Source organism: Callithrix jacchus, chromosome 9 (assembly GCF_049354715.1).
Source record: "Callithrix jacchus isolate 240 chromosome 9, calJac240_pri, whole genome shotgun sequence".
NCBI lineage: Eukaryota > Metazoa > Chordata > Mammalia > Primates > Cebidae > Callithrix > Callithrix jacchus.
The window spans coordinates 39,328,613-39,348,326 of NC_133510.1; the positions used below are offsets into that span (position 1 = coordinate 39,328,613).

Below are 19,714 nucleotides of genomic sequence, written 5' to 3' on the forward strand. Positions count from 1 at the left end.
CTCTCCCCTGCTCCTTTTTCTCTTTCTACCTAAATAAATCACTTTCTACAAACACTTTTGAGTCTGGCATTTACTGCGCACTGCGCCACGGTCTCCTCTCCCATGCTTGGGGAGTGATAGACCAAGAACCTGGAGAAACATCCTCTCAGGGGAAAGTGAGGGCTCCCCTGAACCCCTGAACCCCAACACAACAATACCTCACATTCCATGTGTGAATAACAAAGAGTTAAGGAGAAAAGACCTGACTTACATTCAACCACGGAATTTTAGAGGAAGGTGATTAATCTAAGCCCATAAACTCACCATAGAAGAAACTGAGACCCAGAGAGTTCAAATAACCTGCCCACATTCACAGAGTCAGTTAGTGAGAGAGGAGGCAACATAACCCAGATATTCTGGCTCCTAATCCAATGTTCTTTCCATTACATCACTCAGCTCCTATTTTGAAATAGTCTTCTGGACCTCAAGTCTTAAGAAAGTCTTTTATAACACCTCTAAATGGTTTCCAGGATCGCAAACATCTCCATAAATATAATGCAGAGATTCAAGCAGAGGCATGACATTTACAAAGTTGTCAACTCACATCTCACATATTTCACAATGAAAAAAATTCAGAAATAATATGGTCTTTTATTTTACATCATTAAAGACCACAATTATATTTTAGCAAAAATGTCCATTTCACCATTTGTTTTTCTGCTCTCCATATTTGGAAACAAATCCAAAATAATGAAGAATTTGACCAGCACTCTAATGTCAAAACTGTCCCTCTGAAACATCAAATAAAGACTTTCTGTTCATTTTATGACTCTTCATCATCTAGAAAGTGCGAAATTTAGACATGCTGCTTTTATGTTTAGATTGCTGAGACAGTGGAAAGATTTATAATACATCACATAGCAAAAGCTTCCTACTGCCTAAGGTTCTATGGTCCAATATGGTGGGCACTAGCAACATGTGACCACTTAAATTTAAATTAAACCAAAATTCGAAACTCAGTTCTTCACTCATATATTTATACTTCTACGATAGAAATGACTGTGTAGGCCGGGCATGGTAGCTCACGCCTGTAATTCTAGCACTTTGGGAGGCCGAGTCGGGCAGATCACAAGGTCAGCAGATTGAAACCATCCTGGCCAACATGGTGAAACCCTGTCTCTACTAAAAATACAAAAACTAGCTGGACATGGTGGCGTGTGCCTTTATAAGCTGAGATTGCCCCACGGCACTCCAGCCTGGGCCATAGAGTGAGACTCCATCTCAAAAACAAAAGAAAAAAGAAAGAAAGAAACAGCTGTGTACTTTCAGCAGTGTTTTAGGGGCATGCTGGATTTGGCCACCTCACTACTGAATGTACATCACTCTAGTAAGTGTGCATCATTAAATAAACCACAAAGCAAGGTCAGCACAGGGTAAGCCAGTAGTGAAGAGCCACAGACTCTCAAGTGTTTTAACACGAAAAAAGTTTCATTTGTTCTAACCATGTTCAAAGCAGATGTATCTGGTCAGGTGAGGTTCCCCTGGAAACACTGCCTCTAAGTAGTGATTTAGAGAGACAGGCTCAAGGAGTTGCGGGAGAGGGATTTTCCCAGATGGTTGTGAGCTGGGTCTGGAAGTACCAGGTATCATTCTTCCTCATAATCCACTGGCTGTGTTCAGTCTCCTGGCCCCACACAGATCCAAAGGGGTTGAGAAGGCCATCTTCCTATAAACCCAGGAAGAAGATGAAATGATGTGGTAGGCACAGAGCACTGTCTTTGCTACTAAAGTGAGCCTTCAAAGGGACCTCATCACACAAACAGCTGATAATTTGTTAGGTAACTGTGGTGGATTCACCAGCCCTCAGCAGGAACAGACTATAGATTCCTGCCTCGCTGATGCTAGGAGTGGCTGTCTGATTGGGAGACCCTCTCCTTCAGGACAGCCCCTCCCTAGCACGGCCTTCTGACAGTTTATAAAGTGTGAGTGCCATGACATGTGCTGCTCTGAAGCTGAAGTTTTAAGAACCACTGTGAGTGTTCCCACTGTGTTCTTTTTCTGTCTACTAAAACATTAGCAAAGCCTCAGGGAGGGGCTGTTCCTTCAGCCCCCATTTTAGCATGACAGTGACATGGAATAGTGTCTTAGTTACCTGCAATGGATGTAGCACCGCATAACCTAACCTAAGCCGACTAATATGGTTTTAGACCATGGCAGTGGATATGGCTCTTTCGAAACAATCAAGAGTATAAGTTGCTTATGATTTGTGATTAACAATAAAACATTCCCGTGAGTCGTAGGGAATATGACAAAAGTTGTGATTTAAATTAAGTATAATCTTTACCTTGGATTTCTCTGCTTGTGAAATTTCTCCCAGGTCATGTGGAAGGGACTCTACCAGTGGCTTGAAGATGGCAGAGTCTCTGCTTTCCCTGCCAAACAGTGAAGGCCATGGCAGGGTGGAGTTCTTGTGGGGTGGTTACGCTCCCATCGTCCTGGTACTATTGGTCCAGGCACATAAAAGGGTAAAGAGACATCCATCTGCACATAGCTTATACATATGACACGTTCCTACCATCTGTTTATAAATAACCTTCTGCAATTGAACATATCATACTGAAAACCACAAAATCAGTTCTGCAGACATATAGCTAACAAGAACTAATTTTGACATGTGCTTATAGCTTTTCTACTAAACCATAAAACACATTTTTATGAGTTGAAGAGAATTTAGGTGTCATAAACTTTGAATGAAGATCAAGAAAGCAAAGCTGAAAGATGACTTAGCTGTAATTCATCTACCTTTTTCCAAAGTTTCAGGCAAAAGGAGTCCCACCATCCTCACTTGGCTTTTCTGAAGACTTTAAGTTCCTTTGCTGTTTCTCTAAGCAAATTCTCCTTAGGGCTTCGCTAAGGATAGAAAACAATTATGTGCCATATATTCCTTTGGTCCATGCCTGACTGTTCAAGGTCGTACAGTAGCAAAAAACATCCATGTTTGCATGAAATCAAATCAACAGATATGTTTTTTCCTTGTGAGACAATAAATTAGATACCAAGATAGATGATTAAACACTTGACAGGACCCTAAATTCTCAGCCTTCTTCAACAGTCCTGACCGCTGCCGTGCCAAACTCTAATGACTCAAACATGGATGGCGCCATGCCCAAGACGTCAAAGAAGAGACCTGGAGCTAGTCACTGAGACAGGGTTTGAGAGGATTTACATTCAGGGTGGTCCAGTGACCGGCAGAGAATGGCAACTGCTTGTAAAAAGCATGCAGTTTATATAGGATTTTTGCTTGGCACCCTCCCCCTAGCAATCTCCATCTAACCCAAAACAAAGGGCCTCAATCCTTTACATGGCCTGCCTTCCGCAGGATGGGCTGAGGGTTCAGATGTTACTCACAGATAAGGAATGACTCTCCCAATTGGCCACTCCTGGATTTACTAGCTGGGAACTCTGAACACACATTTTTCTCAGACTACAGGGTCATTCTCAGGTTAGGCTTAAATTTTGCTGTCAGGTACATCTGCCGTGCAAGGTCATTCTCGGAGTATGCTTAAGTTACGGTGTCAGCTGTGTCTGCCATACAACTACAAAAATCAATATTGCTCTTGAAAAACTATTAGTAATATGGCCTAAAGACCTGTAGAAACACAGAGAAATAAAACGAAGAAACCTAAGACCAGGTGTGGTGGCTCTCGCCTGTCATCCCAGCAGTTTGAGACGAGCCTGGGCAACAAAGCCAGACTCCGTCTCTACAAAACATTTACAAAATAAAAAAAATTAGCTGGGTGCACTGGTGCACACCTGTAGTTCCAGCTAATCTGGAGGCTGAGGTGCAAGGATTATCAAGTCTAGAAGTTCCGACGCTGCAGTCATCTGTGATCACACCACTGCACTCCAGCCTGGTCAACACAGCAAGACACTCCCTTACAAATAAAGAAAAAAGAAATACAAGTTTACTAACCCACTGGACAAAGCTCTGTACTTTTCAACAAACTTCATGATAAACTGTAACAATGCTTTTAATTTTATTTCTAATCCTTTGATTTTCTCAATTTCTCATACTTTTATAAATAAAAATACTACCATTTTGTATTTGTTAGTATATATTTATTATGCACAATGCCAGACAATAGGGAATGCAAAGATTCTTTTCTCAGGGCAGAAATGTACATATTAAAAAAAATTTAAAAACAGCCAGGCATGGTGGCTCATGCCTATAATCTCAATACTATGGGAGGCCAAGGCAAGTTGATCACTTGAGGTCAGGAGTTCAAGACCAGCCTGGCCAACATGGTGAAAGTCCACCTCTACTAAAAACACAAAAACTACCTGGGCATGATGATGCACAGCTGCAATCCCAGCTACTAGGGAGGCTGAGGCAGAAGAATTGCCAACACCTGGTTGGCAAAGGTTGCAGTGAGCTGAGATTGTACCACTGCACTCCAGCCTGGGCAATAAAGCAAGACTCTGTCCAGAAAAAAAAAAAAAAGAAAAATAATACAATACAGATTGCAATGATCTATGACACAGGAAATCAGGTTATTCTGCTGCCCATATAACCAAAAGGATACATTCAGATATTTACTATTACCTTTCTGAACTTGGTTTACAATGAGCAGTTTACTGTTTTACACTGATATTCTTTACATTCTGCTTTATTTGCAATGGAATAAATTCAGGTAAATCTAACAAGCATAACCTGACAGTTTTTCATTTCTAGCAGCTAATTAAAAGTAGCTGCAACATTAGTCTTTGTAAACAGAATGCATCTTAGAGCAATTACTATCACAATCCTGCCAGACACCACGGTTTTACAGCCCAGACAAATCAGCCGACTACTTCTTTCCCTGCAATCTGCTGCACAGGGACTTCTAGATCAGGTTTTGCTTTTGCTGAATTGATGAGGTACACATAGGCATAAGGAGAAAGATTTAATTGCACTAAAATTACATTGGCCAGTGTTTTTCGCTGTTAAAATTACAGTAAGTAAATTCCAATTATAAGCAACGGTTGCTCAGAAAATCTAATTAGGTTTCAAAAGCCAGTGAGAGAGAAATGATATTTTCTGATAGAATCACTAGCTTAGCTGAATTTGAAAATGCAATTAAAATATAATCCTTCATACAGAGCATAGGATAACCAGCTGTTTTGCTGCATTTATATACATAAAATGAAAGGCTCCTGATAGCAACTTTTAATGATTTCAAATGTTAGAGAAAAAAAATCAAGTTAAAAAAAAAAAGTTTTCATTTTGTAGCCAGAATTACAATACACTATGGCATTAAATATGATAAATTTATATAAAAAGTGTAATTTTTTATAAGTACCTCTTTGGTATTTTTATGCATGTCTCCAAATGACAAAAACATTCTTAAGTTAATTTCCGGTTCCACTGTAAAATGTAACATTTCAATTTCTAAGTGAAGATGGATGGAAAAATAAATGTATGTATTTTTACTCTCTCCTAAAATTCCTCTAAAGATACAGCAAAATTGTTTTTAAAATTTTGGTGCCCACAGGAGAATATAATAGGTGAGAGCAGTAATAAACTGTTAAAAGCTGGGATACAGGCCAGGCGCAGTGGCTCATGACTGTAATCCCAGCACTTTGGGAGGCCGAGGCAGGCAAATCACCAGGTCAGGAGATCGAGACCATCCTGGCTAACACAGTGAAACCCTGACTCTACTAAAAATACAAAAAATTAGCCGCACGTGGTGGCATGCCCCTGTAGTCCCAGCTACTCAGGAGGCTGAGGCAGGAAAATTGCTTGAACTTGGGAGGCAGAAGTTGTAGTGAGCTGAGATCCCACCACTGCACTCCTGCCTGGGTGATAGAGCAACACTCTGTCTCAAAAAAAGAAAAAAAAAAAAAGCTGTGATACAGATAGGTGAGGAGTGACTGATGTTGCAGATGTAAGAAAGCAAATGCTTCTTAATTAATTTTATCATCATTAGGTTAAATGAGATAATATACAGCACAAAATCAGTATCCCATAAATGCTAGCTTTTATCACGAATAAAATGTTTATAAATATAAAGCATGATGTCTGGAAGGCAGAATAACATTTCTGAACTAGTGAGTGAGGATTAGGAAAAAAGAAGGTTAGAAGAAAAATGGAACCTGGCAAGACCAGAGCTAGAGGTTACTAAAGGAAAAGGCTTTATTTGAGGCTCTTTAAGGCAACCATGCTCTTCCAGTTAAGACGAGGGTAGCTCTGCCGAGGAAATCATTTGAAGAAGACAATGAACACAGCCAAGGGAGGGTAGCTTTGGAAATCCGATAAAGTTCAGAAATAAAAAATTCGACCCTAGGAAACACCAAGAAATAGGCTTAATCCCAGAATCATAAATAGAATGTGTACCTGATGCCTATTTCAAGGCCTCTGAGTCCCCCTTTAGATGCAAGGTTAAGTGCAGCTGCGGCTCTTCCAGAGGACATTCAAGAAGACATTCACCCTGAGGGGTGGAGAAGCAGAGCTGGGAAATACGTAGTGGGGAGGCGACTTCAAGGTCCAGGCAGGAGATCCTCTGGATTCTTTGAGAGGAGTCGCAGAGCTGATTATTGGACCCAGGCGCTCAGGGACATAGAAGGCCACATCTATACTTAACTGGCTTTGCCACTTCATAAAGGGAGAAAATGAAAGTCTAAAAAAGAAATTCAAGTCTCGGCTCAGGCTGTGAACAAGCAGGGCTTTGCTTCTTTACCTAGCGCGAGGGGAAATCTTTCACCTTAAATCCCCTTTATCCCATGACAGATTTTTTTTTTTTTTTTGAGATGGAGTCTTGCTTTGCTGCCCAGGCTGGAGTGCAGTGGTGTGATGTCAGCTCACTAAACCTCCGCCTCCCGGGTTCAATCAATTCTCCTACCTCAGCCTCCTAAGTAGCTGGGATTATAGGTGTATGCCAGCATGCCCAACTATTTTTTGTACTTTTAGTAAGGTAGGGCTTCACTCTGTATTTTTAGTAAGATGGAATGACGTCCTCCACTCCACTGGCCTTTTGGCCAGGCCGGTCTCAAACGCCTAACCTCAAGTGATCTGCCTGCCTCAGCCTCCCAAAGTGCTGAGATTACCGGCATGAGCCACTGTGCCCAACCCCTACCACAAAGGTATTAATTACTTCAGTCTAATATGCAATCGTCACATAATTTTTAAAAATCCTTATTATTGGTATAAAAAATATTTTGCTTATTTATTCCCACAATTTTAGTCAACTTAGCACACTGGAAATCAAGAAAGTAGAGATTTAGATTCACTTACTACTCAATTATCACATCATTAGACTTTAAGCACTGGCTAGCACAAATAGAAAGAAAAACAATTTAACTCAAAGTGTTTTTGTCTATTTTAAGAAGCGATCAATATTTTGATGTCAGGTTCAACTTCAGTTAATATGGATTAATACATAAATCAGTAATACAAAGTTTCTCCTTCATAATGTAAACTTCATCTAGAAATTGATTTTATCATTTATTTAAAATATAAGTATATTCTTGGAATTATTTCTGGTGGAATGGCATCTGTAAACTGGTATAAATGGGCTTCTCCACAGAACTGCTTAATCACTTGCGGAGGGGCCTGCTGTTTCTTCAAATGCACAGGTAGATGACTTCACACAGACAGATACAAAGCAGCATTCCTTCCCCCACGTGCAATAACCCCCCTTAAAGGATATCTTCTTACACATTGATTTACATTTCAGTGGTCTTTAAAGAACGATGAAATAGACAATGCTCTATTCGGTGAATACTCTATACGTTTAAAACTGTCTTTGGGAAAAGGTGGCTGATCTCTGTTAAAAGTGCGACGCTGTTTTAACCAAGGAACAGATATTTTCCCTAAAATGAGGTGTGAACTCCTTAAATACAAGTGTGATGCAAGAGCCTTACATATCACAGCTCACAGTGCCAAAGTGAGTGACGTCCTCCACCAAGAAAAGATGCCTGGCCCGCAGTGTGCCAGGACAGGCTGCAGTGGTGCAGAGTAACTCCCCCTGTCAGCATGCGGGACAGCTGCCATTTTTACCAACCCAGCCAGCCACCAGGCTTTTGCACACATTTAGAGGCTGCTCAGCCCAACAAGCAGCCACCTGCCTGAGATTTTAATATTGCTAAGTCATGAGATCCCTGCTTCTATGGACCGTCTACCAGATAGAATAGCCCGGAGCAGCAGCTCCAACTTGAATCAAATGAAAGGCAATCAAATTCTAACTAAGTCAAATCCTGAGCTTAGTTCTGTATTTCACGAACAAATTTGCTAACCTAGCCAACAGGCCAGTCCCCTTTCATACCATGCCTGCCCTGTCTTGGCTTTTTGCCTTTTCCCTGAAACTGTAGCTTAAGTCCCAGCAAGAACTGGGGCCAAGGCTGTTCAGCAGCAACAGGTAAGCACCGAGCCCACCTAACTGAAGAGCAGGCCCAGGTGAAAGTATTCTATAGGAGGGCGTATCACAAGTTCAAGAGATCGAGACCATCCTGGCCAACGTGGTAAAACCTCATCTCTACTAAAAAAAAAAAAAAAAAAATACAAAAATTAGCTGAGCGTTGTAGCACACACCTGTGGTCCCAGCTACACAGGAGGCTGAGGCAGGAGAATCGCTTAAACCTGGAAGGCAGAGGTTGCCTGAGCCGAGATCACACCACTGCACTCCAGCTTGGTGACAGAGCGAGACTCCATCTCAAAAAAAAAGAGAAAGTACTCTCCACTTCAGTCAAGTGGAGAATTGATGTGAGGCGGAGAATCCTCTGACCAGGCCTGCTCTTCTTTCACACTCATACCTGGATCTCTTTAGTGCTGTGCTCCTACTTTCCTATGGACTGTGTACAACGGTGATCTCTTCATGTTGTGAGTCAGAATTATTCTGAGCTCTGAAAGTCACACATAGAATCTTGAGGAATCCCTACCCTCAATCAGCCTACCATCTAATTAAAGATATGACTAAATCTTATATAATTACAGCTATCCCAAGAAAAGGATAAGAAATATTACTGTGTTTGTGATTCATACTTTTTTTTTTTTTTTTTTGAGACAGAGTCTCCCTCTGTTGCCAGGCTGGAGTGCAGTGGCAGGATCTCTGCTCACTGCAACCTCCACCTCCCGGGTTCAAGTGATTCTTCTGCCTCAGCCTCCAGAGTAGCTGTGACTACAGGCACACGCCACTACATCCAGCTACTTTTTGCATTTTTAGTAGAGACAGGGTTTCATCAGTGATTCATACTTCTAGAAATAACTTCTGCTCCTTTCCCCCATAAGATTTTAAAAAGTAAACAAAAATGCCCAAAATTACAATCATATTAGCACAAAATAGTCAGGACCATAGTATGCACACTGTTTTGCAACCAGAATTTGGATTTAGTATACATTCTAAACACATGCTAAACACATGTATATCGCTATTTTTAACAGCTGAAAACAGTTTCAGTAAGCTAATCTTTGGGCTGGTTCCACTATTTTTATCACCATAAAGTTTTTACAATGAGTATTTCATATAAATATTTATATTCTATGAAATCATTTTCTTTTCAATAATGTGTTTTATCCTTGTTTCCATTTTGTTTTTTAAACTCAACCCTCTACACCTCCCCTTAACCACCTCCACCCCTCCAGCCACGAAACCAAGATTAGCATCCCAGTGAACATCTTTCACATCTTTTCCTTTGCCGATAGAATTGGGAACATATACATACATGTTATTGCTTGTCTCACAAAATTTGAATTATACTATATACATTTCTGGACAACTTGCTTACTTCATTAAAAAAAAAAGGGCTGGGCGCAGTGGCTTACGCCTGTAATCCCAGCACTTTGGGAGGCGGAGGCGGGCAGATCATAAGGTCAAGAGATTGAGACCATCCTGGCCAATATGGTGAAACCCTATCTCTACTAAGATCCAAAAAATTAACTGGGCGTCATGGTGGGTGCCTGTAATCCCAGCTACTCAGGAGGCTAAGGCAGGGGAATCGCTTGAACCCGGGAGGCAGAGGTTGCAGTGAGCCAAGATCATGCCACTGCACTCCAGCCTGGTGACAGAGCAAGGCTCTGTCTCAAAAAAAAATTTTTAAAGGCCCAGAAACTCCTCCAGATCAACAGATAAAGATCTAACTCAAAATTATACATCTCAGCACATTGTACAATAATTTAGAAAATCAAGGACATGATATTTTAGAAACTGGTTTTTTTTTTTTGAGACAGAGTCTAGCTCTGTTGCCCAGGCTGGAGTGCAATGGTGTGATCTTGGGTCACTGCAATCTCTACCTCCCAGGTTCAAGAGATTCTCATGCCTTAGCCTCCCAAGCAGCTGGAATTACAGGTGCGCACCACCAATCCCAGCTAATTTTTGTATTTTTAGTAGAGATGGGGTTTCACCATGTTGGCCAGGCTGGTCTTGAACTCCTGGCCTCAGGGATGTGCCTGCCTCAGCCTCCCAAATTTTGGGATTACAGGCATGAGTCACTGTGCCCAGCCAAGAAACTGTAATTCTTAAAGAATTTTGTAAAGTGAATTAATACTAGATAAAAAACAGTAGGTAGGTAACATATAACTACCCTATAACCCAGCAATTACAGGCTTAGGTATTCACGCAAGAAAAATGAAATCATGTCCACATAAAGATTGGTGTATAAATGTTAAATAGTAACTTTGTTCCTAATAACTATAAATGAAAATGACTGAAATGTCCATTAACAGTAAATGGATAAACAAAAATGTGGCACATTCACACAGTGGAGTGCTCTCTGCAGTAAAAAGGAACAAACAACTGAGATAAACACAGTAACACTGATGAAACTCAAACCCCTTACACAGAATGAAAGAACCCAACACAAAAGGGTACATACTGTATGATTTGGTTTATATACAATTCTAGAATAAATGCTAATTTACAATGATAGAAATCAAAACAGTATGACAATGATAGAAATCAGAGGGCAAAGAACAAGGGGCTTTCTAGAGTGATGGAAACGTTTTATATCTTGATTGACCCAGTGGTTGTATACACGCATGTAAACACGTGCCCAAAAATAACTGAATCGTACATTTAAGATCCGAGCATTTGATCACAGGTAAGTTATACCTCAATGTAAATGATACCTCAATCATACATCAATAAACTGGGAGAAACGTTAAGAAAGGAGGAATAGGAACCTTCATACGTTACTGCTAGAAATACAGAATGGTGTGGCCACTTTTGACAATTTCTCAAAAACCATAAAATGAACCACCAATTCCACTCCTAGGTACCTACTGAAAAGAAATGAAAACACGAGTCCACATGGAGACTCACTGATGCGGTTCACTGGCGCATCACACATAATAACCAAAAAGTGGAAACAACCTACACGTCCAAACACTAATGAACAGATACACAAAATGCGGTTAATGCATACAGTGGAATAGTATAAGTTGTTTAACTGGAAGAAAACAAGGAGCAATTCCAATGGATTTCACTTTTTTCTCTCTTTTTGTTGGAGTTGGGGTTCGACTCTGTGGCCCAGGCTGGAGTGCAGTAGTGAAATCACTGTGCACTGCAGCCTCAAACTCCTGGGCTCAAGCGATCCTCCCACCTCCGCCTCCCAGCTGGTTGGGGCTACAGGTGTAAGTCACCACGCCTGGCTCAGTGGATTACACTTCAACTAGAAAATACAATATTAAAACTTCAGAAAAATTTAAGAATATTTATATAACTTAACAACTGGCAGATGTTTTGCATAAAACAAAAAATAAAGACACTAAAAAGGAAAAAATAGATATATCTGACTCTGTAGATATCTTACATTTTTGTAAAACAAAAGATACATAAAGCCTACAGAGAAAGAGTATAGAAGGAAAAGCTGTTTTCAAGACAAAGCGATAATATTCATAATAAAGAACTCCTATGAATTCATAGAGAAAACAATGAACTCTCCAAAACAAAAATGTGATGCCTTTTTATTTCTGTCATAAACAAGATTATATGTTCAAGATCATTAGGTAAAAGCGATGTCAGAACTCTGTGGGAAGCAGCAGGTGGTGTGTTGTTTTGTTTGTGTTTTAATATGAAAACAGTTTCTGGAAATCTTAGTAAGAGACCATTTATGGAATAAGCAGTTCCTAAAAAGTTCACACTCATTTATCCAAAAAATGGTGAGTGAGTTCTAAAAACACTCACATTTCTTAGAGAAGTGTTTGATGAACACATTTGACAACTACATATAAGTCTGAATACTTTTTCAGAGATGAAAATCAAAGTAAAGTAAGTGGATAATAATTTCTAGAAAGTTGAAGAGTATTGGGTTTAAAGCAAAGAATTGCTGCCTTCAGGTGTTTTATCTGTCTCTGAGCTACTGAACTTAGAAGCAAAATTCTAACGAAGTTAAAATTAGGTGAACATGAATCTAGTCATTAATTTTTCTTTTTTAGAGAACATATATCAGAAGATTATGCAAGCTACAGCTCTCATAGATAGCTGAGAAATAAGTGAACACCATGTTTATCTCAGCCACTCATCAATGAATACTGAGTTATCTAATCAGGTCAGTCAGCAAGGCATCGCTTTAAGGGATCCAAGTGAACATTAGTTTCTAGGAGTCGGGCAATGCCTGGTGGTCGATTAAAACTCTGCCTGAACAGATCAGGACTCCTGGGCGGCCAACTGGGAGCTGAGCTGAGTGGTGAACTCAGGCACTATATATTGTTGGTATTAGTTGGGTTATGCTGTCAACCTGGTGATGCTGGTTTAACACCTGAACAAGGCCTAGTTAAAGATGAGAAAGAGAATAGAGGATAGCTTGGCCTAGGGCATAAACTGGAGTAGAAATTAATACAACTAATGTCTAGCATGGAAGGACCTTTAGAGCAAAGACATTATTGGTCTTATTTAGCAGCGGATCTCCAGTTCTGGAACTGTGCCTGGCACATAGTAAGCACACAAAGGAATGGATGGACAACCTGTCCTACCCAGGTCAGCATCTTCTGAGAGTAACACTGACCATTCATTAAAACCTTGGAGGACTATGGCTGGGTGCAGTGGCTCACGCCTGTAATCCCAGCACTTTGGGAGGCCTAGGCGGGTGGATCATGAGGTCAGGTGTTCGAAACCAGCCTGGCCAACATAGTGAAACCCTGTCTCTACTAAAAATACAAAAAAATTAGCCCAGCATGGTGGCAGGCACCTGCAATCCCAACTACTCGGGAGGCTGACACAGGAGAATCACTTGAACCCAGGGGGTGAGGGTTGTAGTGAGCCAAGACCGCATCATTGCAATCCAGCCTGGGCGACAGAGCGAGATTCTGTCTCAAAAAAAAAAAAAAACCTTTGAGGACTAAACCCTCTGGACTCCCCTATAGGTGCATGTCAGGAGTGAGATAAGGGGGCTTGAGTCTTGGGAGCTTTCCACTCCTTTAAAACACCTAAAGCTGTGTCAATGACCGATAGAGAACAGTGGGCAAGAGAGAACAAGGTGAATTCAGCCAGATCTACTTGGAGCCTTGGGAGAAGGCTCTGGACTCTGGATCTCTTACTACCTTTTCTCTGGAGGGCTTTTTCTTTATCATCAAAGTGGCAAGGTCAGAGATTCAAGTGTGATTTTAGAGTAAGAGGACAAAGCAGCTTGCCTGCAAATCACCTTCCCTGCAAGACTCTAAGGTAAGGTTCCTTTGAGTGAAGGAAACTTGTCTTTTCATCTCTATATAACCGATATCTGGTATAAATCCAAACCAGCCAGTCTCTGTCACAAAAGATTCAGCTACTTGAGGGCCCCAGTTAACCACAACCCACAACCTTCACTAGCACTGATTCCCTCCTCTTTGGATAACTGATCATTCTAGGCTTACCACATACAGGTAGATAGAAGGCAGCTGGCAATGTGCACGTTCATGCCTGGTCCTGAGCAGAAGTAGAAGCAAACATAAAAGGAAGGGAAGGAAAGGCAGAGAAAATTGATGCAAAGAAACAAGGAAGGAAAATCTATCTTATTGTCTAATGCTCAATGTCAGCAGTTTTAGTTTATACTTTTTTTTTTTTTTTTGAGATGGAGTCTTGCTTTGTTGCCCAGGCTAAAGTGCAGTGAGTGGCACGATCTTGGCTCAGGGCACCCTCTGCATCCTGTGTTCAAGCAATTCTCCTGCCTCAGCCTCCCAAGTAACTGGGATTACAGGTACATGCCACCACACCCGGTTAATTTTTATCTTTTTAGCAGAGATGGGGTTTCACCATGTTGGTCAGGCTGGTCTCCAGCTCCTGACCTTAAGTGATCTGCCCGCCTTGGCCTCGCAAAGTGCTGAGATTACAGGCGTTAGTCACTGTACCTCACCTAGTTTATAATTTTTAAAACATAATACACAAACCACCAAAACAGAAAGAGCACTCATGGCCGGGCACGGTGGCTCATGCCTGTAATCCCAGCACTTTGGGAGGTCAAGGTGGGTGGATCACAAAGTCAAGAGATCAAGACCATCCTGGCCAACATGGTGAAACCCCGTCTCTACTAAAAATACAAAAATTACATGGGCACGGTGGCACACACCTTAATCCCAGCTACTCAGGAGGCTGAGGCAGGAGAATCAATTGAACCCAGGAGGCAGAGGCTGCAGTGAGCTAAGATCAGGCCACTGCACTCCAGCCTGGTGACAGAGCCATCTCAAAAAAAAAAAGAATTTGGGCAATTATATATTAAATCTTATATTTGAAGTTCAGGTCACTTACACTCCCTGGAGTCTGAAAAATGATAGGCTGGTTAGATCAGGGCTTTTCAGCCTCAGCAGTAGCAACATGCTGGTATGGGGGCTGCCCTGTGCATTGTGGGGTTCTTGGCAGGATTTGTGACCTCCATCCCCAGATGCCAGTAGCACCTACCCCAGTTGTGACCAAAGGTATCTCCAGACATGACCAAATGTCTCCCTGGTTGAGAATCACTGGACCAGATGATTGCTAATGCCACTTCGAACTTTGCAACTCAATGCTCTGCTAATCTCTCCTCAAACTGGTAAGATCCTTTGCCAAATTTTGGTCACAAAAAATTATGCCAGCCTAAGTAAGAACTCTACAATCCGCACGGTGGCATTGCATTAGTAAGACTCCACCTGCTGAGGACAGAGTCTAGATCCGTGAGCCTTCTAGTACACTAACTACAACTCTGTAACCTTTAAAGAGTGGAGTACAATGCAGAGAAATGACCAAATACTATTCTTGTAGAAGGTGGGGAGCCTTCTAAAGGCTCTTATAATTTACTTTTTATATAAGTAATGTTTAGGCTCCAGCCCAAGAAGGTTTTGTTCATAAGTGATTTAGACATATTTTATTTATTGAATGTATATCCTGCCTCATTCTAAAAAGCATTTGAGGCAGCTTTCACAGAGGCATACAAAATAAAATGGACAGGAAGAAAGAAAAATAAGGAGAAATAGGTAAGGAACAGAGAAAAACAAATATTCCAATCCAAAAAGTCAATACCATTTCTGTGACTCCAGTAGTTATATTTTCTTTTTCAGAGCAGAAATCTGAGCTCAGAATTTCAGGATGTCTAAGAGAAAGTTGGAAATAAAATAATTATTTAATTTGCCTTCTCAGAGAACAGAATTATTCGCTGGTGAAACAAAGTTTTTCTTTTTTTTGAGAAGTCTCGCTCTGTCACCCAGGCTGAAGTGCAGTGGCACAATCTTGGCTCACTGCAACCTCCACCTCCCAGGTTGAAGCGATTCTCCTGCCTCAGCCTCCTGAGTAGCTAGGACTACAGGTGCCTGCCACCACAACTAGCTAATTTTTGTATTTTCAGTAGAGATGGGGTTTCACCATGGTGGCCAGAATGGTCTCAAACTCCTGACCTCATGATCCACCCACCTCGGCCTCCCAAAGTGCTGGGATACAGGCATGAGTCATTGTGCCCAGCCAAAACAAGGTTTTTCTTAGGATTAAACTCAGAGACAGGTTGTATATGCCACCCTGTGTGGGGAACAGATGTGAAAAGGACCCATGTCATGTCAATTCCACATTCTCACCTCTACAGTGTCACAGCTAGGCCTGTTCTTACATGAGCTTTAAATATAATTTAAAAGCATAACTTTGAAACACAATTTGGTAAAAGCATATCTCTGGGGCCAGGTGCAGTGGCTCATTCCTGTAATCCCAGCACTTTGGGAGGCCGAGGCTGAGGCAGGAGGATCACTGAGCTCAGGAGTTAGAGACCAGCCTGAGCAACACAGTGAGACCCTGTCTCAAAAAAATAAAGTGTATTTTTGGAAACTAAAGCCACATGGGTAGAACTTCCTAATGAAACCTGTCCCGCAACCTAAGCAATTCAGGATAATATGTCATTTTCCTACAGAAATAATTTTTCAAAGTGTGGTAGGCAGAGAAAACTTGTCTTCAAAGCAAACCTTCTAGAAAAGTCTAGTATATACAATGGGTCCAGGCTGGGCACAGTGGCTCACACCTGTAATTCCAACACTTTGGGAGGCCGAGGAGGGAGGGTTGCTTAAGCCCAGGAGTCTGAGACCAGCCTGGGCAATAGAGCTAGAGCTCGTCTCTATTAAAAAAAAAAAAAAAAGGAAAAAAATGGGTCCAGGCCAAGCTGCTTCTTCCCCCTCCCACTCTCTCCTGTCCTCAGAAGGCCTCAGAAGGAGAACTGAATTCTCCTGCGGCCTAATTCAAAAGCCACTAGTCTGAAAATAAAACTTCAAATACCCAGAAAAGATTCAACAGTTCAATAAATACTTGTTGTGCTGAGAATCAGAGTAAGTACATTTTATCTATTATTTTTCCTTAAAATAATTTTCCATCGATCTTTTTATGAGATAATTAACAGTTCCAGGTACAATTCCCCATCAGAGCCTGGAGTGCTCGTTAAACCCAGATCCTTAAACTCTGCAGAAACAAAAGCTCCTGGGCAGGGTCCACGCAGGGGCAAGGCTGTCTCATCTCCTCACAACAGATGGGCACAGAGCAAAGGTTTTTCTCAACTATCCATTTTGGGTATTTTTTGTTTGATTTTTTGAGACAAAGTCTCACTCTTATTGCCCTGGCTGGAGTGCAGTGGCGCAATCTTGGCTCATGCAACCTCCATCTCCCGGGTTCAAGCGATTCTCCTGCCTCAGCCTCCCAAGTAGCTGGGATTACAGGCATATGTCACCACACCCAGCTAATTTTTTGTATTTTTAGTAGAGACAGGGTTTCACCATTTTTGCCAAGCTGGTCTCGAACTCCTGACGTCAAATGATCCACCCGTCTCAACAAAACAAAACAAAACAAAAACAGAACACAATCCAATGTAATTGAACAAATTAATATAAAACTAGTTAATTTAGAGCAGTCTGATATTTTCCAGTTTACACAAGCAGTTTACATGTTAGAGAATGTCTACCAAAATTATCTTTATCAAGGTTGTGTTTTACTTCTTTGCAAAAGATTGAAAAATAGAAATTTAAAAATGTATCCAACTTTGAACAATAGTAGCAAGCACTTATATAGGGTCGACTTTGAGCCAGGCTTTGTTTAGGGATGAAATACACTGGTATGCACACATGTGCACGCACGCATACACACACACACACACGCGTGCGCGCACACACACACACACACACACACACAGAGGCCATCTCCTTTTAACCTTAATGTTACCTTATTGGGGATATTATTCCTTTTTCAAAGATGAGGAAGGTAATAACAAGAAAGTTAACAAAAAGCTAGTAATAACAAAACCTGGTAATAACAAAAAGCTAGTAAGTGGCAGGGCTGAGATTAGGTACAAGGAAGCCTGGCTCCAGAATCTGTGCTCCGAACCACAACACAAAGCTGTTTGTCGGTTTCCCTCAATCACATGGCACCCAGCAATAGGGAAATCTCTGTCAAATAAGAATGACAGGCCAGGTGCGGCAACTCATGCCTGTCATATCAGCACTTTGGGAGGGAAAGCAGGCAGATCACCTGAGGTCAGGGGTTCCAAACCAGCCTGACCAACATGGTGAAGTCCCATTTTAACCAAAAATACAAAAATTAGCCAGGCATGGTGGCATGCACCTGTAGTCCCAGCTTCTTGGGAGGCTGAGGCAGGAGAATCACTTGAACACAGGAGGCAGAGGTTGCAGTGAGCTGAGATCTCACCACTGCACTCTAGCCTGGGTGAAGGAGAGAGACTCCATCTCAAAAAAAAAAACAAAAAAACCAGGATTGATTTTCAGCCACTTCCCAGTCATTTCTATGTGCTCATAAAAAGAGAAACAATAAATATGTATGAATAAATTCAGCAAAAACAAATGCTATCATCAGGCCGGGTACGGTGGCTCATGCCTGTAATCCCAGCACTTTGGGAGGCCGAGGCAGGTGGATCACCTGAGGTCAGGAGTTTGAGATCAGCCTGACCAACATGGAGAAACCCTGTCTCTACTAAAAATACAAAATTAGCCAGGCCTGGTGGCGCATGCCTGTAATCCCAGCTACTCAGGAGGCTAAGGCAGGAGAATCACTTGAACCCAGGAGGTGGACGTTATAGTGAGCTGAGATCGCGCCATTGTACTCCAGTCTGGGCAGTAAGAGCAACTCTGTCTCAAAAAACAAAAAATAAATCCTATCATCCACTCTCCAGTCTATCATAAATGAATCATTGCTTCTGCTATCTCAGAATATTGATAAGCATTTTATTTTTCATTTTCATTTCATTCTAATAACAAAGCCACAGCATTCTACACAACCCATGAGTTACACAGTGATTGAAAATATGATTATTTCATGATCTAGATAATATAAAGTTGACTCTAGAAAATAGAAGAGCACATTTAGAATTTATGACACAGAATCAGAAGCTTCCTGAATCAACTTAACACAAGTTTATTATGTTCTTACCATAAAAGCGATACATGTCACAGTAGAAAAATTTAAAAATACAATCTAGGGGCCAGGCGTGGTGGCTCAAGCCTGTAATCCCAGCACTTTGGGAGGCCAAGGAGGGTGGATCACGAGGTCAACAGATCAAGACCATCCTGGTCAACATGGTGAAACCCCGTCTCTACTAAAAATTACAAAAAATTAGCTGGGCATGGTGGCGCATGCCTGTAATCCCAGCTACTCAGGGGCTGAGGCAGGAGAATTGCCTGAACCCAGAGGCGGAGGTTGCGGTGAGCCAAGATCGTGCCATTGCACTCCAGCCTGGGTAACAAGAGTGAAACTCCGTCTCAAAAAAAAAAATACAATCTAGGAAACAAAGTTAAAACTCATTACCCAAAGATGACCAATGCAAACATTTTGTGTCTATCTTTTCAAATGTATTTCTATGTTGATACTAGCTTCCACTTTTTGGGCATTTAAAGAATGTCAGGCACCATGCCACATCCTTACTGATGTTTTCTTACTCAATTTTCACAAAAACCTACAAGGTAAGAGCCATTATTATGCCCTCTTTTTTGTAACTGAGGTTTAGAGAGGTTGAGAACTTGCCTTCAGTCAAGGATTCCAAACTGGGACTACATGCGGTACAGGGATTACCAATGTTGTGACCTCAGTGAGGCAGGCACCTGTCTGTAATCCCACAGCAGGCACTGTGCTTGGCAGAGGCTTACACATGTGGACAGCTTTATTCTCCCTTACTCTTATCCCATTTTTCATTTAAATATAGGTTCTCTCAAGTTTACTTTAACTCAAGCTTTCTCAGCCTGGGCACTACTGACATTTGAGGTTGGATGAGGCTTTGCTGTTGGCGGTCCTCTGCAATGGAGGTTAGTTAGCAGCACCTCTGGCTTCTACCCACTAGATGCCAGAAG

General features: G+C 41.5%; 1 protein-coding gene and 1 long non-coding RNA gene across 7 annotated transcripts in view; both read right to left on the reverse strand.

Moving 5' to 3' along the window:
• The window catches only part of BICD1 (BICD cargo adaptor 1), a 305,969-nt gene that overhangs the window by 223,352 nt on the left and 62,903 nt on the right, over window positions 1–19,714 (reverse strand). The gene's annotated exons all lie outside the window — the stretch shown is intronic.
• Window positions 614–2,480, reverse strand: LOC144577881 (uncharacterized). Its single transcript, XR_013522711.1, has 2 exons — window positions 2,324–2,480; window positions 614–1,705 (listed from the first exon to the last, which is right to left on the reverse strand). It is a non-coding gene; the product is annotated as an uncharacterized LOC144577881 (long non-coding RNA).